This window comes from Myxine glutinosa, chromosome 6 (assembly GCF_964187855.1).
Source record: "Myxine glutinosa chromosome 6, kmMyxGlut1.1, whole genome shotgun sequence".
Taxonomy (NCBI): domain Eukaryota; kingdom Metazoa; phylum Chordata; class Myxini; order Myxiniformes; family Myxinidae; genus Myxine; species Myxine glutinosa.
Genome location: NC_136266.1, coordinates 79016419 through 79030319, shown reverse-complemented (window position 1 = coordinate 79030319; position 13901 = coordinate 79016419). Strand labels below are relative to the sequence as shown.

Genomic DNA, 13901 nt, shown 5'->3' with positions numbered 1-13901 from the left:
CCCTTTATAGAACGAAATGAATTCTCAAAGGCCTGTTACTTTAAGTCCATTGAGATTTTTTTTTTTTAAATCGCGGCATGGTCAGTCATACACCGCCCGAAATAACAGACGGGAAAATGCCGAGATATATATATTTTGTTTAAATCGCGGCATGGTCAGTCATACAACGCCCAAAATAACAGACGGGAAAATGCCGAGATATATTAAAAATTCGTCCATTTGATGACAATCGTCACGATGAAATATTTAATTTATACGTCGTCACAATAATGTGGAGAGAGGAGCATAGCTTGGTTCACGTGTCGCCACATACGGGAAATTGCCGAGATATATTTTTTTTAAATCGCGGCATGGTCAGTCATACACCGCCTGAAATAACAGACGGGAAAATGCCGAGATATATTAAAAATTCGTCCATTTGATGACAATCATCACGATGAAATATTTAATTTATACGTCGTCACAATAATGTGGAGAGAGGAGCATAGCTTCGTTCACGTGTCGCCAAACACGGGAAATTGCCGAGATATATTTTTTTTAAATCGCGGCATGGTCAGTCATACACCGCCTGAAATAACAGATGGGAAAATGCCGAGATATATTAAAAATTTGTCCATTTGATGACAATCGTCACGATGAAATATTTAATTTATACGTCGTCACAATAATGTGGAGAGAGGAGCATAGCTTCGTTCACGTGTCGCCACACACGGGAAATTGCCGAGATATATATATATTTTTAAATCGCGGCATGGTCAATCATCCACCGCCTGAAATAACAGACGGGAAAATGCCGAGATATATTAAAAATTCGTCGCCACACATGGGAAATTGCCGAGATATATTATTTTTAAATCGCGGCATGGTCAGTCATACACCGCCTGAAATAACAGACGGGAAAATGCCGAGATATATTAAAAATTCGTCGCCACACACGGGAAATTGCCGAGATATATTTTCACTTTGCACAAAAATACCATCAAGTAATCGAATCAATAGGAATGTCCTGTGCCTATAACATCGACGTTATAGGCACAGCTGCATCTCGGCATTGTGTAACATCGACGCGGCTTTTGTTTTAATTAAAACTTTTTGTACTTGTTAATCAACAAATGCAAACTAAACTTGAATTTCAAAATACGAAGTTTGATCACGATTGAAATCTGCACTTTTTCATCTTACGTTTAAGAAAAATAGAGGATCAAAACGCTCCTGAAGCACACCTGGTTAGTTGCCAAAATTGGATAGGTGACAGATTGAACAGTTTAAAAATAAGGACTGGATTTAGAATACACTAGGGCATGCCCGTACTATATCTATATCTAAAATTATATCCCCCCCCTCTATTTACATGAAATGGTTTGGTCCAAAGCGAACGGCTTGCGAGTACGGTGACAATCCCCCCCCCTCTATTTACATGAAATGGTTTGGTCCAAAGCGAACGGCTTGCGGAGTTTGGTAAAGAAAAGAAATCGCCATAGCGTGCCCAAACGCGCAGGAAAGCGAAAGAATCGCAAATTTAAGGAAATGCCCGTACTTCCGTAAGGAAGAGAAAAAAAATGAAAAGGAAAAACATTCCAAACCGCGAGGGAAAACAACACGGCACGTCGACACAACAACGTGTCCTGTGATTGGCCGTACGTGGCTGCCAGTAGCTGCCCCCAAAAAAAAGCTTTCACCGTCCGGCGACTGAATTTAAGGGGAAAAATAAAACGCTCTTCGCTTAAAACAACGCCCTTCGCTCTGACTGAATTGGGACAATGTTTTTATGTTTTTAATTGAATTACTATCCGTAATGGCGCACGCTCTCACTGGAGCTCCGGAAGGTCGTATATCGCAGTTACGGTGAATCGCAAATTAGTTTTTATTAGTTTTATATTAGTTTTAAAACATAGTTTAACGCCAACATAGCGCCAACATAGTTTGCAAACGTGAAATAAATGAATACGCTCTCAAATGTGCCATCCAAGGCAGAGTGTGTTCGCCACGTTCGGCACACGCGATAGCTCGCTGCTCTCTGATTGGTTGAATCGTTTTTTGGACATAGCTCGGTAAGTAATTGTCCGATTAATATGAAACCTTGAAAAGGCACATCCTCGGGTCCCCAGCAATATACCTGGCAAGTTTCAAGTATATCGGACCCGTGGTTGTCGAGAAACAGCGGTCACAGACAAACAAACAAACACACAGAGATTACTGGAATTATAGATAGATATTGTTGCGGTTCTGAGAATGTACATATATTGTGGAGCGATGCTCTCACGATAAAGCCGGACAAAATGGACGACACCAGGAACGAAGTTTCACTGAGCTATTTATTTCTACCTCAACTCAAAAGCACTGAAATGAAAAGCCCGATAGAACGGGCGGCAATTTATAACCAAAGTTCACCACACAAAAGCCACGCCTCTCAGGCGTGGCGTGGTATGCAAATCGGTAAGCCATGCCTCTCAACGGGGCGTGGAATGCAAATCAAGTGTCCGCCCGGGCAAGGCAAGTCCGGACGAGCACGGGCAAGTGACCGCCCGCCGGTTACGTCATCGGCCGGTGCAAGGGGATTGTGTAATGCTTCTGGTAACCGCTATATGCACCTCCCCAGAATTAACTTACACCGGGAGAGTCAGTTTGATGGGGGTCTTGATGACCCGGCCGAAACGACCCCTGGCGATTCGTGTGGGGGTGGTAGGTGGCGTGGCGGTGGATGTTCGGGTGGGGGGCTTGGTTGACGGGGGACGGCCCCACCGTGGAGGAAGGGCCAACCGTGGAGGTTGGTCGAGGTCCAAGTGGGCCAGCTTGAGGTGGTCCACAGAGATGTGGTCCGGTTTGCCGCCGATGTCCACAATGAACGACTTGTCGTCCCTCTTCAGGACCCGGAAAGGTCCATCGTACGGTGGCCGGAGCGGTCACCAGTGTGCGTCGTTCCGGATGAAAACGTTCTCCGCAGTGCGAAGTGCTGGGGGGACGTGGGGTTGGGGGCAGCCGTGATGGGACGTGGGCACGGGGGCAAACCTCCTGGCGGCCTCCTGGAGGACCGAGCGTTGGCGAGCCGCGGACCAGGGGCCGGTGGCGTCGGTGATGAACTCGCCCGGCACACGCAGTGGCTGGCCGTAGACCAGCTCGGCGGTGGAAGCCTGGAGGTCCTCTTTAGGGGCCGTTCGGAGGCCCAATAGGACCCACGGGAGCCTGTCAGCCCAACTGTCGTCCTGGAGGCTGGCCCTGAGAGCGGTCTTCATCGAGCGGTGGAACCGCTCGCACAAGCCATTGGCTTGGGGGTGGTAGGCCATGGTGTGGTGTAGCTTGAACCCCAAGGCCTGGGCAACCGCGCCCCAGAGCTCAGAGGTGAATTGCGGGCCTCTGTCGAAGGAGATGTCCGAGGGGGCACCGAAACGGGCAATCCAGGTGCCAATGAAGGCCTGCGCCACATCGGCGGATGTTGTTGATGCCAGCGGGATTGCCTCCGGCCACCTGGTGGTCCTGTCCACCATTGTGAGGAGGTGGGTGAAGCCCCGCGAGGAGGGAAGGGGTCCCACCAGGTCCACATTGACGTGGTCAAAGCGCCACGCGGGCACGTCGAATGGTGCCAACGGGGCATGGGTGTGCCGGTGGACCTTCGCGCACTGGCAAACGACACAGGCATTGGCCCAGTTGCGGACCTCCTTACGGAGCCCGTGCCAGACGAATTTTGCTGCCACGAGCTTCTGCGACGCTTTCCGGCCTGGGTGGGAAAGGCCGTGCGGGCGTCAAAAATGTGCCGCTGCCATCCGGTGGGCACGATGGGGCGAGGTTGGCCCAGGGAAACATCGCACAGGAGAACAGTGCCTGTGTCCTCGAAGGGGACGTCGGCCAACCACAGGCCTGTGTCCGCTGTCCGGAGGGCTTGCACCGTGGGGTCAGCGGTCTGGTTGGCCGCCATGCGGGCGAAGTCCACACCGAGGTGGACGGCGTTTGCGCCGGACCGGGAGAGGCAATCGGCCACAGCGTTGTCCTTGCCCGCGGCGTGCCGGATGTCCGTCGTAAATTCGGACACGGTGGAGATGTGGTGCTGCTGGCGGGCCGACCACAGCTCTGCAACCTTGGCCATGGCGAAGACCAGGGCTTTGTGGTCCACAAACGCCGTGAATGGGCGGCCCTCTAAAAGATGGCGGAAGTGGCGAACGGCCAGGTAAATGCCGAGGAACTCGTGGTCGAAAGCGCTATACTTGCGCTCATTAGGGCGAAGCTGTCGGCTGAAGAAGGCCAGCGGTTGCCAAGCCCCGTTCACCCACTGTTCATGCACGGCACCCACCGCATAGTCGGAAGCGTCCGTGGTGAGGGCGATGGGTGCGTCGAGCGCCGGGTGCGCCAGCATGGTCGCATTGGCGAGGGCCAGCTTAGCGCCCGTGAATGCCTCGTCCATCTCTTTGGTCCAGGCGACGTCATGCTTGGCCGGCTTGCCCCGGAGGGCTTCGTACAGGGGGTGCATGAGTTGGGCGGCGCGAGGCACGAACCGGTGGTAGAAATTTACCATTCCCAAAAATTCCTGTAGGGCCTTGATGGAGCGGGGGCATGGAAAACTTGTGACTGCCTCCACCTTGGTCGGCAGCCGAACTGCCCCGCGCTTCGTGATGCGGTGCCCCAAGAGGTCGACGGCCGTTATGCCAAACTGGCATTTTGCCGGGTTGATGATGAGGCCATGCTGGCCGAGGTGCTCAAAAAGCGTGCGCAGGTGGATGAGGTGCTCCGCCCGGGAAGTGCTGGCGACGAGAATGTCGTCCAAGAAGATGAAAAGGAAGGTGAGGTCGCGCAGCACGCTGTGCATCAGCCGTTGGAAGGCCTGGGCCACGTTCTTAAGGCCGAACGGCATGCGAAGGAACTCGAAGAGGCCAAAAGGTGTAATTACCGCCGTCTTCGGCACGTCGGCCGGCCAGACGGATATCTGGTGGTAGCCCCGAATGAGGTCGACCTTGGAAAAGATCACCCACCCCGCCAAACGGGCGGAAAAGTCCTGTATATGTGGTATCGGGTACCGGTCGGGGGTGGTGGCGTCATTGAGATGGCGGTAATCGCCGCATGGTCGCCATCCGCCACCCGGTTTGGGCACGATGTGCAGGGGCGAGGCCCACGCGCTATTCGAGGGCCGCACAATGCCCAATCGCTCCAGCACGTCGAAATCCGCCTTCGCCACGGCGAGTTTGGTCGGGTCGAGGTGACGAGCCCTGGCATAGACCGGTGGACCTGTGGTCGGGATGTGGTGTTCGACGCCGTGTTTGACGGCGACGGCCAAAAACGTTGGCTGCGTGAGGGAGGGAAACTCGGCGAGTAGGCGGGTGAAATCGTCCGCGGCCGGGAGAGCGCAGGCTAGCTTGGTTGGTGCGGAGCCGCTCAATGAGCAAGCGAGCGAGCTGAAGGTCTCCGCATTGATGAGCCGATGCCATGTGACGTCAACCAAAAGCCCATGCACACAAAGAAAATCTGCACCCAGCAAGGCCATGGGTACGTTCGCTGTGATGAAGTCCCACCTGAAGCGCTGGCTCCCGAAGCAGAATGCGATGCTGCGCGAACCGAAGGTGCGGATGGAGGAGCCGTTTGCGGCGACCAAGGCGGGGCCGCAAAGCGCGGCCTGTTTGTCCTGCACCGAGGCGGATATCAAGCTCAGCTGAGCGCCGGTGTCGCACAAAAAACGCCGCCCGGACGCTGTGTCCGTAATAAACAGAAGGCTGCCTGAATGGCCGACGCTCGTGGCAGGCAGCGAGCGCTGGCCTTGTCATTTCCCGACCTCCCGAGAGTGCACGGTGGGCGGCACGTTCTGGCCTTCTGCCTGAACCTGGCGTGGTTGTAGCACATGGTCCGCTCTGGTGGAGGCTCCGGCGGTCGCGTCGGGTTCGGTCGACGGGGCGTCGCGGCGGCTGCTGCCACCAGTGGCGCTAACTCGGCCGGTGGTGGCGCCGGTCATGGCGCGGGCGTTGCCTCGGTCGGCCCATGGTTCCAGGCGGCCGCTCCAACATGTCGCCTGGCCGAGAAAAAATTATCGGCCTCCTTGGCCAGGGCGCGAGGGTCCGTGATGGGCGAATTAGCCAAAGCTAATCGTACCTGCCCGGGTAGCTGCCGGAGGAACAGCTCGCGGAAGAGGAAATCTGGGCTGTGGTCGCCGAGTAGAGAAAGCATGTGGTCCATGCGTTCGGATGGACGGGCCTCACCCAGCTCCGGGAGGTCGAGCAGTTGTCGCGCACGTTCGGTCTCCGTGAGTCCAAACGCACCGAGGAGTAGGCCTTTGAGCGCACCGTATTTGTCGGCGTTCGGCGGTTTCTGTAGGAAGCTCAGGACCCGGGCGGCAGTGGAGACGTTGAGCGTGGAGACCACATGGTGGTAGCGCGTCGTGTCCTCCGTAATGTTCCGCAGGGCGAATTGAGAATCCGCTTGGGCGAACCAGACGGCTGCGTGTGATTCCCAAAAGCCAGGGAGTTTCAAAGCTACAGATGACTCCATCGCCGTGTTCCTGAAAAGGGGTCACCAATTGTGGAGCTATGCTCTCACGATAAAGCCGGACAAAATGGACGACACCAGGGACGAAGTTTCACTGAGCTATTTATTTCTAGCTCAACTCAAAAGAACTGAAAAGCCCGATAGAACGGGCGGCAATTTATAACCAAAGTTCACCACACAAAAGCCACGCCTCTCATGTGGGGCATGGTATGCAAATCGGTAAGCAACGCCTCTCAACGGGGCGTGGTATGCAAACCAAGTGTCCGCCCGGGCAAGGCAAGTCCGGGCAAGTCCGGACGAGCCCGGGCAAGTGACTGCCCGCCGGTTACGTCATCGGCCGGTGCTAGGGGATTGTGTAATGCTTCCGGTAACCGCTACAATATGATCAATAAAGGTTAAACGTTTGCCCCCATAGTTAGTTCACATGCAACACGTAGGCCACCTTTAAACATTAGTTATGTCATAGTATATGTGAGAATAAGGCCATTTCCAATAGTGATACCTGCGTTGTGTAAGAAATAAATAAGCTTAGGGTCCCTTTCATTTTGCAGCTGCCCTTCAATTCCACCAATGCTATATATGGGCAAACTCGATCCCGCGCCCTGATTCGGCTAATCCACCTCCTTTGCCGGCAGCGTTAGCTGCCAGTTGCTCGCTCCACCTAGTCGGGTGGCCACGAGGTAGGCCTGGAAAAGGGGCGGAGCGCGAGGTCGGGGTGTGGCCACGTCAAGCAGCACGTCAAGGGCGGAGCCGGTGAGAGCCAACAACCAACCAGGGCTCGGGTGGAATGACGTGAGGGGTGTGGTAGAGCGGCGGCTGGCAAATTCCAGAGGGTTCACTGGGCAGCGCTATAAAAACGGGCGCACAAAGCCTTCGCAAGGACTATTGGGAGAGGTGCTTTGTTGGAAGGACTTGCATGAAGGACTGGCTGGCGTTAAGAGTTATAAGCAAGGACTTGCTGGGAAAGCGCATTAAGGACTCGCATCAGTGGCGCATTGGAGAGGACTTCGGAGGGAAAGGCACTTTGGATTGAACTGTTAAGTTAAGTAACTTTTCACAATTGTGTTTTTGTCGAAACTGTATCTTTCTTTCGGTGTGTGTAACTATTGGTGTGTCTTTAATAGTATTCTTGGTGTTGGTTTTTCATACCTGTGTACAGAATCGTCGGTTAGTTCGTGTCGCGTATTCTGAGGCCTAGTGTAGTACTAGTAGGCTACCATGTCTGACCTTGGCTTGAGGCTTTGTTCCTGTCTCAGCGGTTCTTCGATTGCGCTCGCAATTACTTTCGGTCTATTTTTCACGTTTCACGTTCGGTCTCTGTCTCTATTTTCATCTCAACTCAAAAAAAATAAAAAAAAATTAAAAAAGATATTCCCTTCTCTGTTCTTATCCGTTGTTCGTTCTTATTTGTTCGTTCGTTCTTCGACCACGTTGTTCGTGATCATGTGTTCACGTCGTTAAAAAATGTTTCAACTGTCCCCTGAAGAACTGTATTCTGTCATATACTATAACACCTTTTTCTTCTTCTTCTATAAAAGGATGCTTTCGACTTGCTCACTAAATCTATTCATTCCAAAAAAAAATTATATCTCTTACAGTTACAGTGCCTCTTTCATACATTCCCTAAACTCTCCAGAACTCTACCCATCCTTCAGCGACCTCAAACGTATTTTTGACTCGAAGGTCTCAAGAAACTCATTTTGCAATAAATGTTAGTTTCCCATTAATCGTACATTTTTCAAAATCCAATCTCACCCCTCCCCTCCAAATCTTCCCCATCACCCCTTCCCTCCAAAACTTCCCCATCACCCCTTCCCTCAAAAACTTCCCCATCACCCCTCCCCTTCAAAACTTGCCCATCACCCCTCCCCTCCAAATCCACCCCATTGCCCTTCCCCTCCAAATATTCCCCATCACTCATCTCTTTCAAATATTCCCCCTTGCCCCTCCCCTCCAAATCTTCCCCATCACCCATCCCTTTCAAATCTTCCCCCTTGCCCCTCCCCTCCAAATCTTCCCCATCACCCCTTCCCTCCAAAACTTCCCCATCACCCCTCCCCTCCAAAACTTCCCCATCACCTCTCCCCTCTAAATTTACCCCCTTGCCCCTCCCCTCTAAATCATCCCCATCACCCATCTCTTTCAAATCTTCCCCCTTGCCCCTCCTCTCCAAATCTTCCCCATCACCCATCCCTTTCAGATCTCCCCCCATGCACCTTCCCTCCTAAACTCCCCCCACGCCCCTCCCCTCCGAGACTCTCCCTCACTCCTCCCCTCCTAGACTCCACTCTCACCCCTCCTCCTCAAAGCGTCCTCCCCACTTCTTCCCCCTTCCAACTTTCACCTTCATCTCCCTCAACCTTCTGCCTCACTCTTCCCCCTCCTCAAATAACACCTCACTGCGCCTCACCCAATCACCATCAAACCTTTTGTCCGCCCCATTCTTCCCTTTCTCCAAGCTATTCTGAAATCTCTGACACACCTTCAACAGCTCTCCCTACCTCTTCCTCCTCTTCCACAACTTACCCTACCGCCCCCCCCCCCTGTTCTGTATCCGATGCTCCCCCTTCCTCTTCTTTAACAGTATGGACCTCAAACATCCGGGGCCTTCGCTCAAACTTGACTTATCTCTCCATACAGGTTGCTTCTGACAAACCAGACGTGATCTGCTTAACAGAAACTTTCCTCCTTCATGATGCCTCTGATTCCTTGGTATCTCTCCCAGGTTACTCCCTCCTCCGGTATGATAGACCTGAGCCTCGCCCTGGAGGGGGGGGGGAAGGGGGGGGGTTGCTATCTTTATAAAAAACTCTCTTCCTCACTCGCCCTGCACTGCCCTCTCTCCACTTCACCCCCAGGAATACCTTTGGCTACGGCTTCCCCTTCGCTCCCACCTTTTGTTCATATGTGTGTTGTACCGTCCACCAAACAGTGATGACTCCATCTACATCTCGCTGTCTGATAATATGGACCAACTTCTATCTACCCATCCCAACTCTCTCTTCCTCATATGTGGTGATTTCAATTGTCACCATGCCAGTTGGCTGGGTGTGGGTACCGCTCTCACCAGCCATGGCTCTTCAGCAAAGGACTTCTGTGACTCACTGGGACTGACACAATCTGTCAATTTCCCGACCCGGATCTCAGTCAACGGAGTCTCAGTCAATCTTCTCTTCTGGACTTGGTTATGACTAACTTCCCTGAAAATGTCTGCTGCCCTTCTGCTCCAATTGGCTCATCTGATCATGTGCTTGTTAAAGTGGACATCTCTCTGACCATTCTCAGAGAGCCTCCTCAGCGTCGACGAGTCTGGCATTTCACTCAGGCCAACTGGCACGGTCTTCATGCAGCCATCAATCATCTGGACTGGTCTCCCATCTCTACCGCCTCTGACATCAACTCATCCTGGGAATTCTTCCAAAGTAAATTGCTCTCTCTCATGCACAGATTTATCCCATCTCGTCTTCAGTTGTCACACCCTTCCTCCCGTCCATGGTACATGGAATCTTGTGGTGAGGCTATTGCCCAGAAACAACTTGCTTTCGTCTCCTGGAAAGCAAATCCAATGGAAGGAAATCTCATTTCCTTTCACAAAGCCCGCAACAAGTGTGTGTCCACCCTCAGGAGAGCCAGGAAACAATATCTCTCCGTTCTCAGGACAGAACTCTCTTATCTGTCTCCCTGTTCCAAATCCTGGTGGCGTCTGATCAAATCTGTTTCTGGTGTTTGTTCCCCCTCCATCCCCTCCCTCACCTCAAACGGCCACACGGTTGACTCCGCACGTGAAAAAGCTGAATGCCTCAACTCTGTGTTTGTCTCTAAATCTTGTGTCCCAAACCCATCCCTCTCTGTACCCACAGTACCCAGTCGTACCCAGCTGCTCCTGGACTCTGTGTCCTTTCCTCCTGACAAGGTGGAAAAGTTTCTGTCGACCTGACGGCATCAGCCCACGGGTCCTAAAATCCTGTTCTTCCGCTGTTTCACTCCCTCTCTCTGTTCTCTTCACCCTCTCTTTTGCTCAAGGTCATCTGCTTGGAAATCTTGTGTGGGGGGATTTGTGTGGGGGGATTTTGTGGGGGGGTGTGTGGGGGGGATTTGTGTGGGGGGATTTGTGTGGGGGGATTTGTGTGGGGGGATTTGTCTGGGGGGATTTGTGTGGGGGGATTTGTGTGGGGGGGGATTTGTGTGGGGGGATTTGTTTCGGGGGATTTGTGTGGGGGGATTTGTGTCGGGGGATTTGTGTCGGGGGATTTGTGTCGGGGGATTTGTGTCGGGGGATTTGTGTCGGGACTTCGCACTCCAAGGGCCTCTCACTCACTCACCGCAGGCAGGTTGGTGGTCTTTCCGTCTTCGACCGACTCCTCTCTGGCCTTGCCCCCCCAGCTCTCTCTGGGCTCTGTCCCGCAAATATTCCTACAGGTCGCACAAGATCTGCCTGCAACCCTCTTATGGTTAAACTGCCAAAATCAAGACTCTCTGCTCACCTTCACTCCTTCATTCCTCTTTTCTCCCGCCTCTGGAACAAACTCCCTCACTCTCTTCAATCCCAGTCCACCCTCCAGGTCTTTAAAACAGCTGTTCACCACCATCTCTTATCTTCCCCCATCCAAAACCTTGATCTTTTCTACCCCCGCTAATTTCACCCCAATTCCACTTTTTTGAAATACCAACTTCTGTCCTGGAAGTCCTTGGTGTCCTTGTGTTTTATACTTCTCCCACCCCCCCCCCCCCCTTCCCACGCCGCTTGCCCCCAAGCCCTCTCCCTCCCACACATTGCCCTGCTCTTAAATGTTGTGTGCTCTCAAGTGTTTGTGTGCTTCCCCTTCTCTTGTCTTCCGCTCCATCTTTTTATATATTTTGTTTGTCTGGTTGATTTGTTTGTGAAGTAAATGTCAGCTCTTTCACGAGCCTCGATTCAGTATACAAAAAAAAAAAAAAAAAAATGAACTCCCATGTCCCGATATATACTGACCTTTACAAAAGTAACAAAATACATGATCACATCTGGTTTCATAATAACAACATATATTATCCCATTTATATTTATTTTACAGGTGATAAGGAAAACCGTGGAAGCTTTATCAAGAATTCTGGGAATAAACAATTTTGGTGTTTTCATCACTTTAATGAAATGATGTTTTTGCTTAATTTGTGCAAAATAATGCTTCCATTGGTACAATTTGCTTCCATTGGTACAATTTGCTTCTGTTCGTACAATTTGCTTCCATTGGTACAATTTGCTTCCATTGGTACAATTTGCTTCCATTGGTACAATTTGCTTCTATTGGTACAATTTGCTTCCATTGGTTATGACTAAAAATATGAAATTCTACAATTCCTTTGTACTGTATAATTGGATATTGTCAATAATCCACCAAGAATGTGATTTAATCAACAGATAAAATATATGGGTTTGAGTGATGTCTTTTATTCATGAAATATTTTCTCAAATGGTCTTTGACTTGCTCTGTTGTGAAAAATATTTAAAAATAAATAAATAAACATGAAGTCCTCTTTCATTGTCATTGAATTATAGGGTAATCTGAACACTGTATGATTTAAAATAGCGTGTGCTTGTGTACTTGTGCATGCGTGTGTGCATGCATATGTGTGCGTGGAAGCGCATTGTCACGTGAACAGCTCCCACTGAAAAGTGCGCTTTCACTATCTGGGCAGGTACTGACCGAGCTTGAGCTATCACGCCACAGATTAACCCATCAATCTGCAGGTTGTGTGAATCGACGCCCTAGTGGCGGACATCGGTCATAGTCGGTGAGTATTATAGCATGTGGGTTCCAAACTCAGCACTATCAATACTTTAATCCTCCAAGAATGTCAATCAAACCGAAACCATTGGCGTGGCAAAAAGGCATGACGACAAGGAACATCACGTCACTTTTCAGAAAGAAATACTTTATTACAGGCATGAGGATGAGGACCGAAATCCCGGACACAAAAATACCCAGTAAATGCAATTCTTGGGTAAAATGTCATGGGCATAGAAAAGGCCCCTTTATATAAGGTTATGTGCCATGTGGCAAAGTATAGAAAAGAAGGGACATTCCATTGCTTGTCGAAAATCCCAAACACTACAAAATAGGGGGCTTTCAAGAAAGCTCGTGTGCATTCTGGAGTCCCCTTTTGTTCTGAGGTGGAACCAAGTAATGCTCTAGAAAAGTTCATATGTCCCTCTGTAAAAAGTTCATATGTTACTCTGTTCATATGTCGCTCTGCATTTTCAGTCCCTCTGTAAAAGCTGCATACAGAGAAACGATCCTTTATATAAAGGGAAGGATGCTTTGCACCTCCCTTTGATACTCAAAACAATAGATACTTATTCCACAAGGAATTAAACCCTCGGCAAGGAACCCACAAATACAACAGTCATTAGATGCAAACCAGGTAAGTGAGAAAAAAATGACACCGGGTGTAGAACCCCAGGGTAATGATGACAGTGATTGAGAGGGGGGGTGGGGGGGAGGGTGGGGTGAGGGTATATCAGATTTGGAGTTTGTGTGAGTGGCTGTACCAGATTGGACAATGTTGCGAACTGAGAGAGGCAGGCTCAGAAGAGCAGAACTTTTCACCAGTAAGAGAGTGAAAAGTAAGCATGTTTGTATAGCAGCTCCCCTCTCCCTCCGAACTGATCGCCCTTGATGAATCACTGCGACACACTTAAATAGATAGTGTTGTGGTGGACACGAAAGTTCACTGGCGTGATGGCATCATTCCGTGCACCAAGTGGGCGGCGGCAACGCCCGAGGGGTAGACGTGGCCTCGGGATATACACCGGGCGCGCAGCCCGGAGCGCTAGAGTGCTACAGTGGAGCTCTTGTAATAAAGACTCTTTCAACTTACCGCGTTGTCCGCTTCCTCCTTGCTAACAAGTAGCACGCGTAGCACCGCGCTTCATTGGTGACCCTCCGACGTTCTGGTCAGCCGTCGCTGACCACCCGAACCCACCACAGCAATGGCAACCAACGCGTCACAATCAAACTCCCCGAGTTCTGGGAGGCTCAAGCTGAAGTTTGGTTCCTGCAGGCAGAAGCCCAGTTCCGACTTCGAGGCATCACGGTGGACGAGACCATGTACTGCCACGTGGTTGCCTCCCTCGGGCCCGGCACGGCTGCCCGCGTCGTGTCGGTCCTGAGGAACCCACCGGCCGACGGCAGGTACGAGGGGATCAAGCGTCTCCTCCTCGCCACGTTCGGCCTCACGGTGGACGCAGGGGCCGACCGCCTCCTGGACCTCCCCGAGCTCGGTGACATGCGACCGTCGGTCCGCATGGACCATATGCTGTCGCTGATGGGCGACGAAACCCCGAACGCTCTATTCCGGGTGTTATTTCGACGCCAGCTGCCGGCACGAGTACGCCTCGCGTTGGCCGGTTCTGCGATGACGGAACCCCGAGCTCTCGCTGCCGAGGCCGACAAGTTCTT

At 51.5% G+C, this 13901-nt stretch overlaps 1 protein-coding gene across 1 annotated transcript in view; it reads left to right on the top strand.

Annotated features, from left to right (window-relative positions):
• The window catches only part of LOC144892623 (scavenger receptor cysteine-rich domain-containing protein DMBT1-like), a 206979-nt gene extending 195011 nt beyond the window's left edge, over positions 1–11968 (top strand). Inside the window, 1 exon segment of the mRNA XM_078780036.1 lies at positions 11517–11968. The gene's annotated coding sequence lies outside the window, so the exon portion shown is untranslated.
• Positions 11969–13901: the final 1933 nt, after the last annotated feature.